Raw genomic sequence first — 18,277 nt, 5'->3', positions numbered from 1 at the left:
AGTACTGCAGAAACAAACCAACACCAAAAACTGGAATAAAAAGACAGTTTCTTTTGAAGGTGCAAACAGCACCTGGGAAGGGTAAACAGCAGTAATAGTGAGAAGAAAACAATAGTCTTGGATGGAGAACGCTCTTCTCTACCTACTTCCTACACCATCTACTGGATCTTTTATTTTAATGTTTTATTTTTGGTTGAATTTGGGGGATAAGGTCACTGTTCCTTTAACACAGGTTCTCTATCTTACACTCCAACTCAGGCCATCTTGAAGTAGGAAGCATAGTCATTTTTTGAGGTCAGCAATCACGTGATTTCTTGCTGGGTTGTGTCAATATGGCTTCTTTACCTGGAGTAAGAGAAGAGGTTACTAGCTGAATCAGTAGACATATTCTAAAAGAATTAAGGATTGCATACTATAGTGGTGCATGCACACCGTATTACTATTCAAAATAGCTAAGCTGTGGGAACAGACAGCCTAGATTCCCATCAACAGATGAGTGGATAAAGAAAATGTGGTATTTATACACAATGGAACATTACTTAGCCGCAAAGAAGCATGAAAGTATGTCATTTTGAAGGAAAATGGATGGCTGTTTTAATCATTATGTTAAGTGAAATTGGCCAGGCTCAGAAAGTTAAGTATCAAATGATTTCCATTATATTAGAGACTATATAAATGAATAAACAAGTAAATAGGAAAGAGGACAGGAAGCCAGAAAGTAGACTTCTGGAGATGGGGAAGGAAATAAGCAGAAGGTGAGAAGGAAGGGACAAAGGTCTAACAGGGCTGACCTTGATTAAGATATGTTAAACACATGCACTAACTGTTATGGCTTGTGCCTACATGTTCCCCCCGCCCCAAGCCTCCTGTGGTCATAAGGTGGGGAGTTTTGGAGGGGGCTGGGTCTGGGGTTTGTGCTGCTGGGATCAAGGACATGATGCTAGGATTGATTTATGGTGCAATGCAAAGATTAAAGGGGTGTATACTACCCACCCTAAAGGCAGGTAGTGTGGGTAAGCTATGATGGAAAGAAAAATCTGTGTTATGGCTCCTTGTTTCTCACGTATAGCTTGATGCTTTCTGTCTTCTGTCTTCTACCTGCCATGAACTGTTTCTCCTGTGCGATGTCCATCTGCCATCCACCCTGCCTTGGAGCCAACCAACTATGAACTGAAACCTTAATAAATGGTGAGGTAAATAGACCTTTTCTTTCTCCTTTCTCCTTTACCTTTGGGTGTCTAGTATTTTGTACCAGCACCTAGAAAAGTAACTACGACACTAACTTCCCACATAAACCCCATCATCATGCAATAGTAACATGTGCCAATAATTATTTCTTTAAAAAGTATAAACAAGTTTAAAACCACAGATCAAACAAAGCATTCTCAAGTTTTAACTTACTAATACCTGAACTGTTGCTAGGGGTAAGTTGGCCTAAATTGGGAACCATGTATAATTTGCAATGAAAATAAAAATATATTAATATGGCCTGGAGAGACAAAAGAGTTTTTAAGGCATTTCAAATCAGTTCTTCATATATATTTAGAATTTTTCTTTAATGTGTCAAAGTCATCCTTACATTTGAGATGATTCTTTGATGCAATTTCTTATGATATGTTGTATCTGGCAAGAAGTTTCAAATAAAGAGGTAAGAAAAAAACGGACTCCCTGTGTGACAGTGTGGTGATTAGGATGGATTGTCACCCTGATTGGCTTTGGGATGCACTTGGGTTGTTTGTGGAGCACATATCTCTCTGTGTCTGTGTGGGTCTTGGAGGCATGACTTTGGTATTATATGTAGTCCCTGGCCCATTTCCTGGCTGGCATTGTTTCCCCACCACCATGAACTGAGTGGCTTTTTATGCCATGCCTTTCAGCCATGATGTTTCTGCCTTGGATGAAGCCAACAATGGACTCAATTCCCTTAACACATGAGCAAAATTAAACCATTCTTAAAGTTTAGGTGTTGAGCATTGTGTCCCGGTGACAGGAAAACTAAGAGAAACAAGAACCAATGGGAAAACTCTTATGCAGAGTGATTATCAAGGATGATATGAGGAGAGGATTCTGATATAATGTAAAAAGAAGAGTATTTAAGTTTTGTAAAGAACTATCAGTTCTAGGGAAGAATGCATTTCTGAAATGCAAGTGGTATTGTCCTGACTATTCTCATGATTTCCCTTCCTTGGTTGCAGTGCCTAATTTCCCTTTCTCCAACTCTGCACAATAGTGATTCAGGTCCATGCACCAGTAGCAAGCAAAAGAGAGGAAGGAGGTAGAACCTTAGTGTCAATAAATGGGGTGCCCAGGGCCTGAATAATTAAGATGGTGCATGGAATAAAATCCTTGAGGTGTTTGGAAACATTGCTATAACACACATTGAAAGTGAGCTTTTTCAAAGAAAAAAAGAGAGAAAGGGAAGAACTCTATAATTTTATGAGAAATGTTTTGTTTTTTCTTTTCTACAGGTAAAGAAATGAAAATTTTGAGGGGCTAAGTAGCTTACTTAAGATTATAGAGCTACCAATGGTGGATCTGGGGTTCAGGAAGATGCTCCTGAAAGCTTACTCTTTTTATAGTCTCTTGTGTGTGTTGTAGGGCAGGGTGCAAGAGGAAGGAAGCAATTCTTAGTGCATACAGCATATACCAGGGAGGGAAGGGAGCTTCTGAGGGAAGCACAGGGATGAGGGCTTCTTGAGGGCAATGGCTTCAAGTCTCAGGACGCTTCCAAGTGCCTCTTTCTAATGTCCTGCAAATAAAGCAAGCTATATGAAGATGCAATGGAAATGATTCTTATAGGAAACAGTAAGAAGAAAATTAATTTCAAGAATATTTTTATAATTATAAAATTAGTAACATTTGCTTAATTTACGTAATTTGAAAAATGAACTCCCCCATTCTATTATTTTTTCAAGAGATTTGAAAAATATAAATAAACATACTACTTATCCATACTTTTCCTGCTGAAATACAGAACTTTTTCCCTCTCTGTATCCTGCATACTTCTCCATTTTTGTTTCATGTGATTACTCAGATGGAAGTAATTCATTGTATAAATATTTCATATTACCTTTCCTCTCCCTTCCCTTCCTTTATTTACTTAGTGTTGTCGTTTAGATACAGTTTGTGTTTGTTTCCAAAGTGCCCACATATTGAGAGTTTGGTCCTTAGTGCCAGATTTACTGTTGTTGTTTTTGGACAGACTGGGGATTGAACTCAGAGCCTTGCCTGTGCTAGGTGTGCATTTCATCACTGAGCTATGTCCCAGCCAAGAGCTTGGTCCTCCATGTAGTGATGTGAGGAGATGGGACCTCTGAGAGATAGGGCCTAGCAGGAGCTTCTGAGGTCAGCTGGGAACACGCACAGTGGACCTGAGATCCCAGTGTCTCTCTGGCTTTCTACTTTGAGATGTGATCCTTTTCTTACACACAGTTCCACTGTTGTGATGCCTTCCGTTTGACCCTCATTAGTTGCTGAACCAATAGGGCTGCTAAGCATTGGACTTTGAGTTTCAAGAACGAATACTTTCCTTACAAAGCTACCTTGTCTCAAGTATTTTGCTGAAATAGTGCAAAACTCACCAATATAGAAAATTGGCATCAAAGAATGGGTCATTTACAGTAGCAAACTTGGAAAAGCCTGGAATATTGTCCGTAGAGTGTAATGAGAATTCTGGTGAGACCAGGCCACTTTTACTCAGATTTACAGCAGCGAGACTCAGGACCAAAAAGAAGCAGAGCAGAAAGATTTGGAAGATTTGTAACCTGACCAACAAAAAAAGCAAAGAAAAAGCATATAAGGGTGTTGCTGACCAGGAAAATGCAGAGAAATCATGGTTTGCAAAAGAGATTAGCATGAATGCTAATTACAAGGGCAACTGCAAAAGACTTCCAGGGTATCTTAGAAATCTGCAAGGCTGCCTGTCCTGTTACCTGCCAAGAGGCTTTCCAGGGCAGAGTCTTTCAGAGACCTAACCAAGGCACTCTCTAAGAGCTGAGGATTTCTTTCAGCAGGAAAAGCACTCCATGGCTGCAGCTGGCTTCAAGAAGGCCCAGGTGCAGTCCTTGGCATCCACATGGCGCTGACTCCGCAAGCATGCAGAATGCAAGAGTTACGGTGTCACAGTGGTTTTCACTCAGATTTTACAGGAAGACCTCACAGGTCAGGCAGAGATTTTCCAGAGGGTGGGGGTCCCGTCAGAAAGTGCCTGCCAGGGCAGTGCCTCTTAGAGCTGTGAGAGTGGAGCTGCACTGGGACCCCAGAAAGGTTCAATTGTCAGTACAATGCCACATCTGCTGGACAAAACAGCAGACATCAGTGCACAGCCAGAGAGAAGTGACCATGAGCCCCTCAACTTGCAAACCCTGGGGATGGCGCTGCCCAGCGCCCTTGTGACAGTACACACAAGATACAGGAGATGCTGCACTTGGAGCTTTAGGATGTGATATCTGTCCTACTAGTTTTGGTCTTGCTTTGGGTTGATTACTCCTTTCTACTTGCCTATTTCTCCCTTGTGGAACAGAAATGTTTACCTGTCCTGCCTGTGTTTCCTGGACGGATGTGACTGGTTTGCTGATTTTATGACTTTCACAGCATTTACCAGTGTACCAACTATTGGGATTGATAAGCCAGAATGACTACTTTCAGGTGAAATAAGAAGTCATTTGTAAAGCAACTTACTGCACGGTACTCAGTGTTGGTCATTTGCCTTTTTTCTTAGTTTTCTGAAGCTTAATGTTAAATTCCACTGCCACAGAAATTTGAGTTCAAATGTTCACTTATCCCCTATGCTGTTGTGTTAGTTCTGCATATTTATTTCATAACAAAGATGGGGTCTGGGTTCTATAACCTCGTCACTGTCCCTCTAACATAGTCAATCTACCCCTGGTGGCCCTACCTTTGCCGGTTTCCTTTCCATGCTGTTTTCCATTAAAAAAAAAAATTTCCTTAAGCCCCTCTTAAATTTGGCTGGTTTTCCTCCCATTGCACCTGGCCCATTTCTGATCTTCTCTGTAAAGTTATTGGGAAAATTCTCACTTCTCTTTAACTTAGCAATGGAAAACATAACATCATTAGTTTTTTAAAGATATCCATTTTTCTTGGAAAGGCAAAAAGTGGTTGTAGTTTAATAATAAATGGACAGTGTAAAGAAAAATAATGGAGAGGTTGAAAACTTGTAGAAAACCACATTTGTCAAGAAATGATAACACATTATGGGCCCAGCAACGAAAAGAAAATTAAGGCCAAAGGGTACTTTCTCTTTTGTTCAACTATGTTAATGATGAGTAGTTAAGATAAGCTAATGTACCCCTAAGTGCTAACAGTTTGAAGCACTCTCTTCCTCCCCAAAAGACATCGATCTTGCCTCTAGGGCACTCATGCTGAATGGAAATTGTGCTGGATAATCTCATCAGTGTAACCCTCCTGGGAAAGCTGGTGCTAAATAAAATGTGAAGAAAAGCAACTCCACTATTCAAGAAAAGTCCAGAAGTGAAAGTGAGTCTAACATTGTTATCCATAAGACACAGAAGTTTTTTTCTTCCACAGATAGTGTAGTCATTGTAAAGTAATTTACAGTCACACGAATCCCAGCATTGTACATGCGGTTTTGAGGCTTCCTTTTTGATAGTAATCAATCTGTGATGAATGAAAAGGCTTTGAAGAGTTTCAGGCTGCACCAAAAAAACATAACATATCATGACTGGGATCCATTTGAGAAATTTGTGGCCCAAATGAGCGTGAAATGATCATTCCACACTGTGTAATCACGCTGAGTTTCTCAACCAGATTCACTCATTCCCCAGTTAGAGCAATTATTGAAACAGCCAAGAGTCAGACAAATCATTTGTTAGAGGATGCTAGTCAGAAACAGGCTGCAGAACTGTAGTGCTGTCACCAGTGGCTCCCAGCTAATTGAGAGCAGGGCAGGAGAAGGTAACACTCCTTGAACCGCTCCCTGCCACACCCAGGAGAAATGTTTGCAGAGCCAGTCAGTGTATCGCAGGAGGAAGCCAGAACACTTGATGGCAGTCAGTGGCCGGTCTCACCAGGCCAACTTCCAGGATTCTGGCTGCACAGCTGTCACCCTGGTATCTTGCCCTGCCCCAAGTGACAGGCACAAGCACGTTTGAACCCAGGCGCCAGAGAAGAGAACATGTCAGAGCAGAGTAGTGTTTTAGTGGACTGTATGTTTGTCTCATAAAGGAGTCAGGAGGGAAGCAGGTGTCCACTTTCTGGCTGGCTCTTTTGCTGCTATGAACCCGGGCCTCCCGTGGCCATGTGAGATCCGGGTTGTGCGCTCAAGGCTGCCCTTTCTTGATGCATTATGTGCATGGAGTTGTTTTCAACGTAAGCTGGCCTCAGAGTGAGGGTTTCATGAGCCTCTTCAAGATGGAGCAAGAGTCTATTAGGTCTATTAACACCTCGATAAATAGAATTTGTGCAACAGTATACGATTAACACAAAGCAAGGCAAAGTCAGTCAGAGGTCTACTCAGAAGGAAAAGATATGTCTTCTCCCCCCACTTTTTAGAGAGTAAAAACATGAATTTGTCAATAATAAATTAAAAACTCTCCTATAAGAGTTGTCAACATGAGAGACTGCATTTCCCATGTTCAGTAATAAAGCTATCTATTATTTTGGTAAGAAATACCTAAATTGAAATTCCAAAGGGTATTATAAACTGGAATAAAACAGATAATGGATTTTTTAATAAGTTCTAGGTCAAGATGTATTATCAAACTATTTTCCATAGGGCACAGAATATACCATCTACCCTTTAATAATACCAAGCCTAGTCTTACTTCCAGCAGCCAGCTGAGGCTGCTTGTCTGTTATAATCTCTCCCACTACCCCTAACAATGAGCAAATAACTAGCTGGCCTATACAACATTTTAAATAGAACCATTTCCTACAGAAACTGTTACTGGCAGAGATAGGTTCGATCCAGACCGAGAGAACTTTCTTTGGGAAAGTGCAGATCGATATTGTTTGGGAGTAAGTAGTAGTAAATATGATGATGAATTAAGTAAATCATAAAACAAGTGATCTATGTATTGCCACGCAGCTTTATTCTACCTGATTGCTCTGATTCAGGACTATGAAAGGATGATTCTGTGTGCTTTGAAATTCAAAGGGCTTTCAAAATACCATTTTAATTATACAAACCATATATTAGTCACAAAAGCACTGTGTCTGCAACCCCTAAAGGCTGGCAAAGAACTTGACCGTGCATTTGAAGAGTGGTCTGCATCATCTAAGCTGTGGGAGAGGAGTTTTCTTTTTTGATTCATGGCTTGGGTGCAAAGCCAAAGTTAGGTCTTTCCACCATCCTTTGGCTCATCCCTAACTGCCCGACTCTGCTGTATCCCCTCAGCCTGCTTCCGTTAGGTTATTTCCTTGCATGCAGCCCCCCTCCACACTTCTGCGGGTCACAGCGGACATGGACACCCCATATGTAGTCACGGAGGAGAGGAGGGTAGTTCTGTTGGCTAAAACGTAGCTGAGATCAACAGCAGGAAGTGGTTCTTACACTTTCCGTGATAAAGTAAATTTTAAAGAGTTATAAAAAGACAGAAAAAGCTGCTTCATTATATATTTAAATATCTTCTGGGCAGGGAGGAGTTGGTGGATGAGGTTGTCTAGCTATCTTCATAGTTGCATTCGTTTCAGATGGTTTCAGATGAACACATAAATTTATAATGTAACTTAATATTGGAAGCATTAAGCTAATTATTACAAATTGACTTCTGTTTTCCCTATCTTCTGTAAAAGAAAGTTCTTGGTAAGATAAAAGAATGCCTGCATTTTTCATCATGGACACATATTGAGAGAGCGTGGATCTGGAAAACAAATTTATACTTTTTCTGGAAATGGGAACCACTCATAAAACATTTAATGAGTTCAAGGTCCTCTTTCTGTCTTTCTGCCTCCTATTCATAAAGCCCACTGGCAACCCCAAGGTAGTCAGGGTAGTGACGCATTATTGGATGAATCTGCTTTGGCTTTGAAGATTTATGAACACTTTGAACGACAGACAAAAATATACATTTCCCTTTCAAAAAGGGGTGTGATTAATATTCAGTAGTCACAATATATAATTAAAGAGAAAAGTGTAATGGACTGTTTATGCAGGCACAAAGAGTTGCTTTCATATCACAATGGACCTGAAGTCTGTGGCAAAATTTTAAAGCGCAGCTCCAGAGTTGTTCTCTGAGGTGTTCTCAAAACTACAATCCCATCACCATTTTTATGCAAGTCGTGGAATTGTTTACCAGCTGCGGTGGTGTAAGACGCTCTGAAGTCTCCTGGTGCTGCTGATCTCCCTCCGTGCATCTTTATGTTCCATATGCCCTCATTAATTTGGGAGAGAATTTTAAAGAGGGCTCCGATAACATTTCCAATTAGTAGCTGATTTTTTTTTTTGTAGGTGTTGAACAGTGGATCTCATTGAAATACCCCTAGATGGTTGAATTTTATTCTGACAACAGTCCCAGATAAGAAAAAGACCCACTGATGCTTAGAGGCTCTCACAAAACCTTCCGATGTAGTTAAAATTCTGTTCCTGATCCCTCTGTATTAGCTCCAGGTCCCAGTTTTATGTCCTTTTCTTTGTCTCTAAATTGTAGACCTTGGGCAAAACACTGCTTTCATTTTCTCTGAAACTTCATCCATTTCTGTTTTATCGTCAGGGAGCCTGGCTACACTGGCATCAACAGTGGTGGTTTTGTTCAGGCAGCAGCGCTGGGAACGGGGCTTGTGAGCCTGTACTCCGTCTGCGGGGAGCTGCTGAGCAAGGGGGGCGAAGGGGCGTGGAGGGTTCAAAGGGACAGCGATCAACTGCTTTGACATTTTGGGGAGGACTCCTGGAATCTCGTAGTTGAGTGCAACAGCTGGGTTTTCTTGGTGTATGCTCTGGAGTGAGGGTTGACGCGCGGCGGGTGGGTATGGAGAGTCTGGGCTGAGTTCTGACATCAACAATTGAGACTATGGGAGGGAACAGAAGTTGAGTGGTGCTGCTGTTCTGCCGTCTTCCTCCTGAAGATGGGTGTTGTTTTATTTTCAACTCTTCACTGACCTCTAGGTGTCTGCCTTGGGATTGCCATTCTCGGATGGCCTACCATCCTTCCACTGCCGGGTGGCTCAGCGAACCAATCCCTCCACAACCCAGGGCCAGGTCCTTTCTCCCGGTTTGGCTCTGTTGCTGATGACCTCTTCCACCTGTGGTTGTCCATTAATTTGCTCCCTGTCCTTACCAACCGCAGCCACAGCTTCCCTTCTACGTTTATGTGGCCAGCACCTTTGCTTCCTGTCAAAACAGATCATTTGCCACAGGAAAGAATAATTTAAGTCATGAGGAAAATTTGAGGAACCACAAAGGAATTCTCTATTTCAGGCAAAGAATATTTTAGCAGAAGCCTGTATACAATATTTACCCATTTTCATGTTTCTTAGGTTTTTGTCATCCTTATTACTATCTTCAGTTTTTTTCTCTCATCCTTGCTTACTTAATATTGTTTTAAATAATTTTTAAAGTTTACCTTAATTTTAGCAAAATAGAAAACTTTGTGTTACTATTGTCTTAGTGCGTCTTCTGTTGCTACAACGGAAGACCTGAGGCAGGGTAATGTATTACAAAAGGAGACTCATTTTGGTTAGATGCGCAGGTTGGAAAGTCCAAGAGTACGGCGTGGGCGGGGCTTCAGGTAATGGGCGAAAGCAGAAGAGCGAACGAGGGTGTGAGGAGAGAGACGTGGAACGAGATGCAGTCTTGCGTTATGAGAACAGACACCTGTGGTCATTAATCCAGTCCTGAGAGAACAAGAGCTCATTCACGTGGCCAAGGCATCCCTCTCCTCAAGAGGCCTCTGCCTTGTGACCCAAATCTTTCCCACTCACTGGACCCCCCCACCCCAGTGCAGCCACATTGGGGAACATTTCATAGCGTGAGTTCTGGGGACCGTAGCCAAGCCATATATGTGGGAAATCAGTATCATTTTTCTTAAGTAGAAGACAATATTACCAGCCAGTAAACAAAACCATGTCCCTGAATTCTAACTAATTAGCTGTGAACTGCTAAATGCTGTGAGTGTAAGGTTCTACTCTTTTTATTTAAAAAGGATATTAGTAAGAGTTAGAAACAATTCAAGTCACACTAGCACCAAACTGGAAGTTGCCCCTCTTGGTACAAATGTCTGTTGTGTTTAATTTTGTGCCTATCTTTGGTACTACTGATCCCACCCCGATCCAGCCCCAAAACAAGACTCTAATGATAGGAATTCCCAGTAAGAAATGAAAGGAGAAATATCTCTAGTGTCCTGGTGAAGAAGGACCTTACTTGCTTATGATATGGCTAATCCCAGTTGGAAAGCAGATCTACAGAAGAGTGGATTTTTCCCTTCTATTCCTTCTTCTCTTCCTGAAGTAGTTGGAGGTTCTGTAGAAAAGGGCTGGTGAGGAAAGAGTGTAATGAGTGATTAAATTCCTTTCACGGAATACTACGAATGCAGCTCTATGAGACCTTGGTGTTGATTTGTGAGTTATTAAGGTAAAACCATTTTCCTTCCTGAAATTCCACAAAAACCAGCTGGTTAATAGACACATCATGTTCTAGAAGGAAGTTTATAGGGATGTAAAATGCTGGAATAACCAGAGTCCTCACATTTGAGATGCCAGGACATTTGATGCATTCTTGTTAAACACTGAGTATCAGTAAATAAGATCTTGACTCACTGAAAGTGTAACCTTATGGATTTAAGGACTTTTTACTCTGAAGATCTTTCTAAAAAATCTTTTCCAGGAATGGGGATTTAGCTCAGTGGTTCCGCTGCCTGCCTCGCAAGTGCAAAGGTTCTGAGTTCGATCCCTCGTACAAAGAAGAAAGAAAGAAAGAAAGAAAGAAAGAAAGAAAGAAAGAAAGAAAGAAAAAAATATTTTCCAGAAACTTGAGAATCCCTTTAGTTTCTTGACTTTAGATATAGTCCATGGGAACAATCCAGGTTCTAGTTTTCACTCCATAAATGTTAAATTTAGAACAACTTTATGTACTGGATGAGTCTTTGAAGAATACAATCTTGGGACTCTGAATTTATGAATGAACAGGCAGCTTTGATTCCTTATGGGAACAGGCACCATATGCCATTCAAAGGTAATTTCCCTTAGATTTACATTTCATTTATTCATCTTGTGCCTCCAATGCGAAGTGTTGTGTCAGGCTTGAAAAGGAAATGGAGCAGCAGATAGCAGTCCTGAGAAAGAATGATAAAGCTGAGAAATGGCAGCGTTTCCAGTAAATCACAGATCTCACACACAGAAGTTGACTATTGAGATTGCACATTAGAAAAAGAAATGTAGGACCTGGGATTTAGCTCAGTGGAGCCACCGCCTGCCTTGCAAGCACAAGGTCCCAAGTTCAATCCCTGGTATTAAAAACAAAACAAAATGTAGAAAGATAAAAAGAAAACAACCGAACTTCAGGGAATCTGAAACACGAATTACAGTAAAATCTGGCAGAATATAAGAAAGATCCCATTTTGTGAAACAGAAATATGTTTGCTAAACAACACTGGAAAAAAAATGACAAGATTGCTGTGTGTAACGATAAGAAGAGATGCAACCAATCTAAGCTGAAAAAACGTTTTAAGGTCAAACTTTTTCCAAACTGTTGAATTGAAGAAATATGATCAACACTTTGATGCCCAAAGGGGTCAGACCAGAAAGAAGGAAGTGCACGGCGCCCATACATGGCTTCCCTGTTTATATTAGGAGAATTCCCACTTGGTCAACCTTTCACAGGATTTTCAGGTTAAAAGATTTGGTGCAGATTTCTTTAAAAAATAGCAAAGAATTAGGAATGGGCAATTAGGCATGGGACTTTGGAAAGTATCTGTAAAATTGAAAAAAATCCACCTCTGGTCCCTGTTGCAGACCCAGGCCCCGTGTGACAAAGTGAGCTTTAGACAGCTGCAGGCAGTTGGTGGCCTCTGCTTCATTTTCTTGCATGGATTGGCTTGGTTCACTGTGTCCTGGTCTTTAGAATGGTAACTTATGGGTGCACCACATAAAGGAGTTATTTCTGGCTAAAGAAGTGATGACTGAATTGTTTCCGTGTTTCAGAAGTATAAATGAAGCAGCAAAACCACTCCTTTTGACTCTTTTTGAATAGCCAGATACACGAGGAGCTGTGCTGGGCACTCGGGACACAAAGATGAAAATGAGCAATGAAAGAGACTCAGAAGGCTCATAATTAGGTGTGATGGGCTGAGAGGCAGAAGGAAATGAGTCTCTCATCTGGTGGTATTGCGTGTGTGTGTGTGTGCGTGTGTGTGTGTGTGTGTGTGTAGTAGGGAATATTTTATATTAAGTCAAGAAGAACTCCATGGTATGAGTCCAAAGAGGCCCAAAAGAAGTAAGGACAGGAACACCTTGGAAGGCGCTCTCCAGGCAGTTAGCAAGCTCACCTGTCTGGAACAGAAGTGTGGTTGGGTGTCTGTGGAACAACAAGGGAGAGCGGATGAAGGGAAGAGGGTTGCAATGCCAGAGCCAATCCAGGGCTGCAGGGAGCCAATCCAGGGCCTCTTCTAGGACTGGTAAGAGCTCCAGGCTTTACTCTAGGTGACGTGGAAGGCATGGGAAGGAACCCTGTATGGACAATCAAGAGGAAAAGCATGGAGACAGCCAGTTGAGCTGGGAAATTACTGTAAGTCTCTGCATGGGAAATGCTAGTTGCTTAGACAAGGCTGGTAGTAGCGGAAGTAAGAAGCGGTTTCTGATTATTCTTTCAGGAAGGATCCCGCGAGATAGCCTGACATTGCAGATCATGGGATGAGAGGCAGTGTTTCATCCCAAACAACTAGAAGATTGGAGTTGTAACTGAATGAGGTGAGGAGAACTGTGGGAGGAGCAGTGTGGGAGCAGCGGTGGGATTTCAGGCATGTTTGAGTCTCCGCTAGACATTTACCTGGGAGAAGTTGGATGTGAGGTTGGAGTGCAGAGGAGAGGGTGAGGTTGGAGATAAATGTGTGAGAATCAAGACCATACCCGTAGTTTCAAAGCATGACATGAGACAAGATCACCTGGGGAACAAATAAACAGAAAAACCAAATAGAGAGTGTTTCTCAAACTTTTGGATACAACTATTGTTAAGGCTCTAGAGATGGAATTGGACATTTAGGTGCCTAAATGTTTGCTAATTTCTTCTCCATATATGAAAATCCACAATGTGACTTATGTACTTCAACGTTTCATATAAGACTTTCCATCATTTGACATATACAGCTACTCTCTCCCCAGTTTCATTTCCTCTAAACAGCAAAAGCATGTTTTTCAATATCTCTTTGTGCATTTGGGACATCTCTGCAGCAATCTCAATCACACACGCATGTGGACACATACCTGCACACATATTCCTTCTGGGTCATTCCTACTAATTTTTATAACTCGATGAAATGTGGTGCTCTCCAGAAATCCTTCCCAGCATCTTGCCCTCTGCTGGGTTAAGGCCATCTTCGATCTTCTGTTGTCCTTGGTGTGGGAATAATTCTGTATTCCACTGATGTGTACTTACTGTCTTTTGCTATCTGCCCAATCCTTGGTATGGCGAATACCCAACTTATTTACGAAAGTGAGCCAAAATATTGAAGGAAAAGTGGAGAGTGAAATGAGTCCTCAATTCCACAGCAGGACATTCGCAAAACAAATGCCACTTTAACCAGAAGCGATGGGGCTGAACTCCTAAGTGTCCTCTGAGGTGGGCACTGCCCCTGATCTCGTTGCCATAGAGTGAAATCACAGACCCTAAATGATTGATCCTGGGCAACAGAGGAGACAAATTGGAAGAGAAATCTTTGGAAGAAGGAGGAGAAAAATAAAACAAAAAGAAAAGAAAAAGGAATGAGAGCTTCAGACCAAGGAAAAATCAGAATATTCCTTAGTGAAATCTCTTATTTAACTGATGAAAGTCAATCTCCTGCTAATAAAAGTGACAGACTTGGGGCTGGGGATTTAATTCACTGGTTCTGCTGCCTGCCTTGCAAGCACAAGAACCTGAGTTCAATCCCCAGTACCAAAACAACAACAACAACAACAACAAAAGTGACAGACTCAACTGGAGGCTTAGAAATAACTTAAGCATATAAAACTCCATAAGTTAAAGAGACAATTAGTTGTACCTAAAGAAATATGATGAGATCTTTAAAATTCACTATTCAATAAAAAATTAATTTCATGACTTGAAATTCTTTTAAAGGAGTTATTTTTTAATTGAAAATTGTATTAGTATTTTCCCTATGTTACAAAAATCATCATCCACGAGCTGCTGATAGAACAGATTTCAGTTGGAAAATGCCATGTATACTAGTTGCTTTCCTAATATAAATTGGTTTCGACATATTTTATACATTACATTAATCAATCATAAATTCCTTAAAAGCAGGAACTACATGATGTAGATCCTCAACTAATGTGGGTTACATTTAAATTTGAGAACGTGATTGCATGACTTCAGCACATTCTTGGCTCTTGTATAGAACGTATGTAACAGTCCAGAGTAATACACTCTAATAATAGCATGGCCATGATTTATTAGCACTTATATGCTTATCTCATTTTGTCCACATTATATCCCTATGGGAAAAATTTGTTTTCTATTAAAACAAAACAAAACAAAACACAACACAACAAGTTACTAGAGTTTAAGCAGTTTGCCCAAGTCCAGAAATCATTTTTGTCTTATTAAAAAAAAAAAACTAAACTTTTTTTTTACTAAGCCTGACACATTTAAGCAAACTCTAAAAAAACAAAAACAATCAAACAACTTGTATGTTGGTCTTATACATTTTTTAAAGAAAGCCATTAATTAGGAAAACCTAAGTATGTAAGTGGATTTGAAAAATCTTCCTTAAAATATTTTTCGGTTGTTTCATTATTAATCAGAAATGACATGTTGGAGTTATCTCAAATACATATTCATTTTACATTTATCACAAAGAAGCTGTTCTGAGTAAAGAGAATATTCAGGTAGCTCACTGAGCAGTAGAATGTCCTATTTAAGCTAACAACTAGGAGTGTTAAAATATGTACACATGTAATAAATATGTAAACATGTAAGTTTAGTGACAGGTTTCATCTTTGACAGCTACAAATTAATGAAAAATACTATCTCAGCATACTGTTCTTTTCTACCCAACCAGATTTCTAATGCTTTATAACTTTCCTCTCTTCACCTAGGAGATATATCTAATGCCTCTATCGTGACGAGCTCTCAAATGAGTCGAGAAGGGCGTGTTTTCCTCACACATCAGTGCCTGTGGCCTGGACCCTCTTTCATCCTGCTTCACCTAGAAAATGGCATCTGTAGTAATCAGCAGATGACTCACCACAGCTCGCGGCCACAGCTCTTTCCTCAACCCTTGTACCTGGAGTTCCACTGCTCACTAACCATCTCTACTCAAGGGGCGTCTGGATTGTCCACAAGATCTTTCCATAGCCCTTTGTGCCAGTTAAGCTCGGTTGCTACGTTGCCTGGGTTGAGAAAAGCCTGCAGAAGCGATCAGATAACCGTGGGGTCTCCACTCATCAGAGGACCAATGTGCTGCTCGCTCCTAGGTGACTGTGTTGTTCGGAGGGGAGGCTCCGCTGAAGGAGGTGGGTCGGGATGCGCCTTTGAGGATGAGTCTGGGGATGGTGCTCTGCTCCTGTGCTCTGTTTCCGGGCCACATGAAGTCGGCAGCTTGGCCCCTGCATGGCTAAGATAAAGCTCTTCTCTTCTAAATTGTGTTTTAAGAGTAAGTGGTGGGTGTTTCAAGGTTGAGTTGTGGGTGTATCAAGTGGTGGGCGTTTTAAATTTTGTCCCAGCTATAAGAAAGCTGACCCATGCAGTCCCCCTCCCCCAAAGGAGAAAGGATGACTGTAGCTGGTGCCTCCTTTGTACCAACTTCTACAACACTATCTCCGATCCTGTATTTGAGCACCAAAGCCACTTTCTTCACTTATCAGAACTTAATAATAACAGCGAATGTTAATAGTATTCCTTGCTACACTCAGATAATTATGGTAGGTGTCTAGACTGACATACTAGAAGGTGTTCACCAGATAAAACCTATCTGCTGTTTCTGCAAATATTCATTTTTATATTCACTTTTATAAACATGTCAGTTTCTTGTGGATACATTTCTGAATACTGTATGTGTTAGAAACAAAGCACATAACTTTATCTCTTTTTTGTGGTAAAAAGAGTCACTCATCTTTTCAGTGTCTATGTACAAAAGTTCCTATTTAGTGACAGCTGGTCTAACAGTCAAGCCCGTATTGTTAATCAGTGAATCAAATGAACCCACCAAAGTTTAATGCCAAAAAGTTCCTCTCCTTGTGAGTCCAGGGAAAAGATGTACAATAACTATCTGTGACAAGCATGCAATATTAATTACATAGTTAATTAAATTTTAATATTATGCTTGTTTAATTAGTGACCAAAGAGTGGTGGCTGCCTCAAAAACTAGAGCTTGTATGTTATATAGGTGTGAAAGCTTAGAGTGCAATAGGCTTTATAACTTCTCATGCAGTTGAGATTTATGAGCCCTGCAAGATACCTAAAAGTTCTTCTCAAACTAAATTAGGATTGTTAAGTAGTTAGAATTTTAATTATGTGATATATTTCCTCTTTATCAGGGGAGACATTATCTAAGAGAATTTTGACTGCTGGAGACTGATAGGATTGGGACCTTTGTGGAATTTTGTTTTTCCATGCACTACAAACATTTTTAAAATTATGCCTTACAAGAGGAAAATAAGCATTAATCAGCAAATTGCTTTGGTCTTCATATCCAGAGAACAATCTTGGTTCTGTCCTGGCAAGTTCCGAGTTCATTTTATTTATTTGTCTAAACGTTTCGAGATGATAGAGTCGGTAACTCCTCTGTCTCTATTATTTCCTGTTTCCTATGCTATGGAATCTCTATATCATCCTGTAAAGTCAGGTGGAAGGGGAAAAGGAAGCACTGTTAAATTGATGGTAAAAGTAATAGAAAAGAACTGTTTTACTTTATATCTTTTAAAATCAGTTAACAGACTTCAAAGTTATATCTTTTTGCAGCATTTGTGTAATTATGCTCTTAGAATATATGATGTGTTTTCATTTTCATAATTAACAGGAAGTACATGTTATACATTAAATGTGACACAGGAGATATGAATTATGCAGCCTATTCAGTGTGTGCTGATGAGCGCAAAAGCCCAGGGCACGTTCAGTCGAGTTTCTATGAAGATCTATAATGAGTTTCAAGTACATCATTTCCTCATGGAGGAGAAGAAAACATCCATCAATGCAAATTTTTGCACATTTTTTTCAACCTTTGTGAATACTTTACAACTTCTAAGAAGGATGAATTTTTGAAGTGCAACTTGAGGAAAGTTTATTACTCATTTTGTATTAGGCGGATTAGGTTCAGAGAGACTTCAGAGATATGTCCGTATATACACACGCACATATATTTAAACTTTCGATAAGTGCAATATAATTTGATATTTTATAATTTAATAAATATCACAGTTAATATATACACCTATAGTATTCAGGTTTTTTTTTTTTTTTTTGCAAAATGCACACGTGGTACCGTGGAACAGGAAGCCAGCAAATATTTGCACATCTTTTACATTCCAAATTAAGATTAGATATAGACAAGATGAACTTGCACATTTAAAAAAATTATTCCTTTAGAAGAGTTGAAATTAGCATTAGACTGAATTTTAATTTTCTTTTAGGTTACCATTTAAACATATACAGGGTGATTGGAAATTATGGTGACTGTTTAAATTTTTAAAAAATTATTGCAATAAAAGACACATTGCCAAGGATGATGGGATAAGTATACCTAAACTGAAGTGACTATTTTGAGGGGGTTTGATGGCAATGTGTCTTTTATGTAACATCTTTCTGTATTTCAACATTCCCTGTATTTTTTTTTTTAATCACACTGTATATACTAGTGAGGGGTGAAGGAAAATGGTTAGGGAGTAAGATTGTGTTGAATGTTGCATAAATATTCTAGCATTGTGAGGCCCTTCGAGATACTTTATAGAATAACATACAGTTTTTGTACAAAAATGTTCAATAAGGCAATCGCTTCCTAATTGGTTCTCCCAACACATCTCTCCCTTACAGTCCATTTTCCACGATAAAGCATTGTCATCCTGAAACGCTCATCTGATCACATGGCTTTCCTGCTTGGAGCCCTCTGCAGGGTCCCTGGTGCAGGAGAAAGAGGAGGAGGAGGAGGAGGAG

The 18,277-nt window shown here is 40.2% G+C and overlaps 1 long non-coding RNA gene across 3 annotated transcripts in view; it reads right to left on the bottom strand.

Annotated features, from left to right (window-relative positions):
- Positions 1–204: 204 nt before the first annotated feature.
- Positions 205–18,277, bottom strand: part of LOC104869990 — a 22,075-nt gene continuing 4,002 nt past the window's right edge. Inside the window, exons 1-5 of one of the 3 annotated variants that reach the window (XR_782424.1) lie at positions 13,393–13,604; positions 12,459–12,639; positions 10,337–10,448; positions 2,648–2,749; positions 205–345 (exon numbers count right to left, since the gene is read on the bottom strand). This is a non-coding gene — a long non-coding RNA (uncharacterized LOC104869990). Of the gene's footprint in view, positions 346–2,647; positions 2,750–10,336; positions 10,449–12,458; positions 12,640–13,392; positions 13,605–18,277 lie in introns of those variants that run through there. The other 2 variants (XR_782423.1, XR_782425.1) reach the window with 2 other exon arrangements.

The sequence above is a fragment of the Fukomys damarensis genome, unplaced genomic scaffold, assembly GCF_012274545.1.
Source record: "Fukomys damarensis isolate Sample0158 unplaced genomic scaffold, DMR_v1.0_HiC HiC_scaffold_11, whole genome shotgun sequence".
NCBI lineage: Eukaryota > Metazoa > Chordata > Mammalia > Rodentia > Bathyergidae > Fukomys > Fukomys damarensis.
The sequence above is the reverse complement of the archived record's forward strand: the minus strand, read 5'-3'. Positions and strand labels throughout refer to the sequence as shown.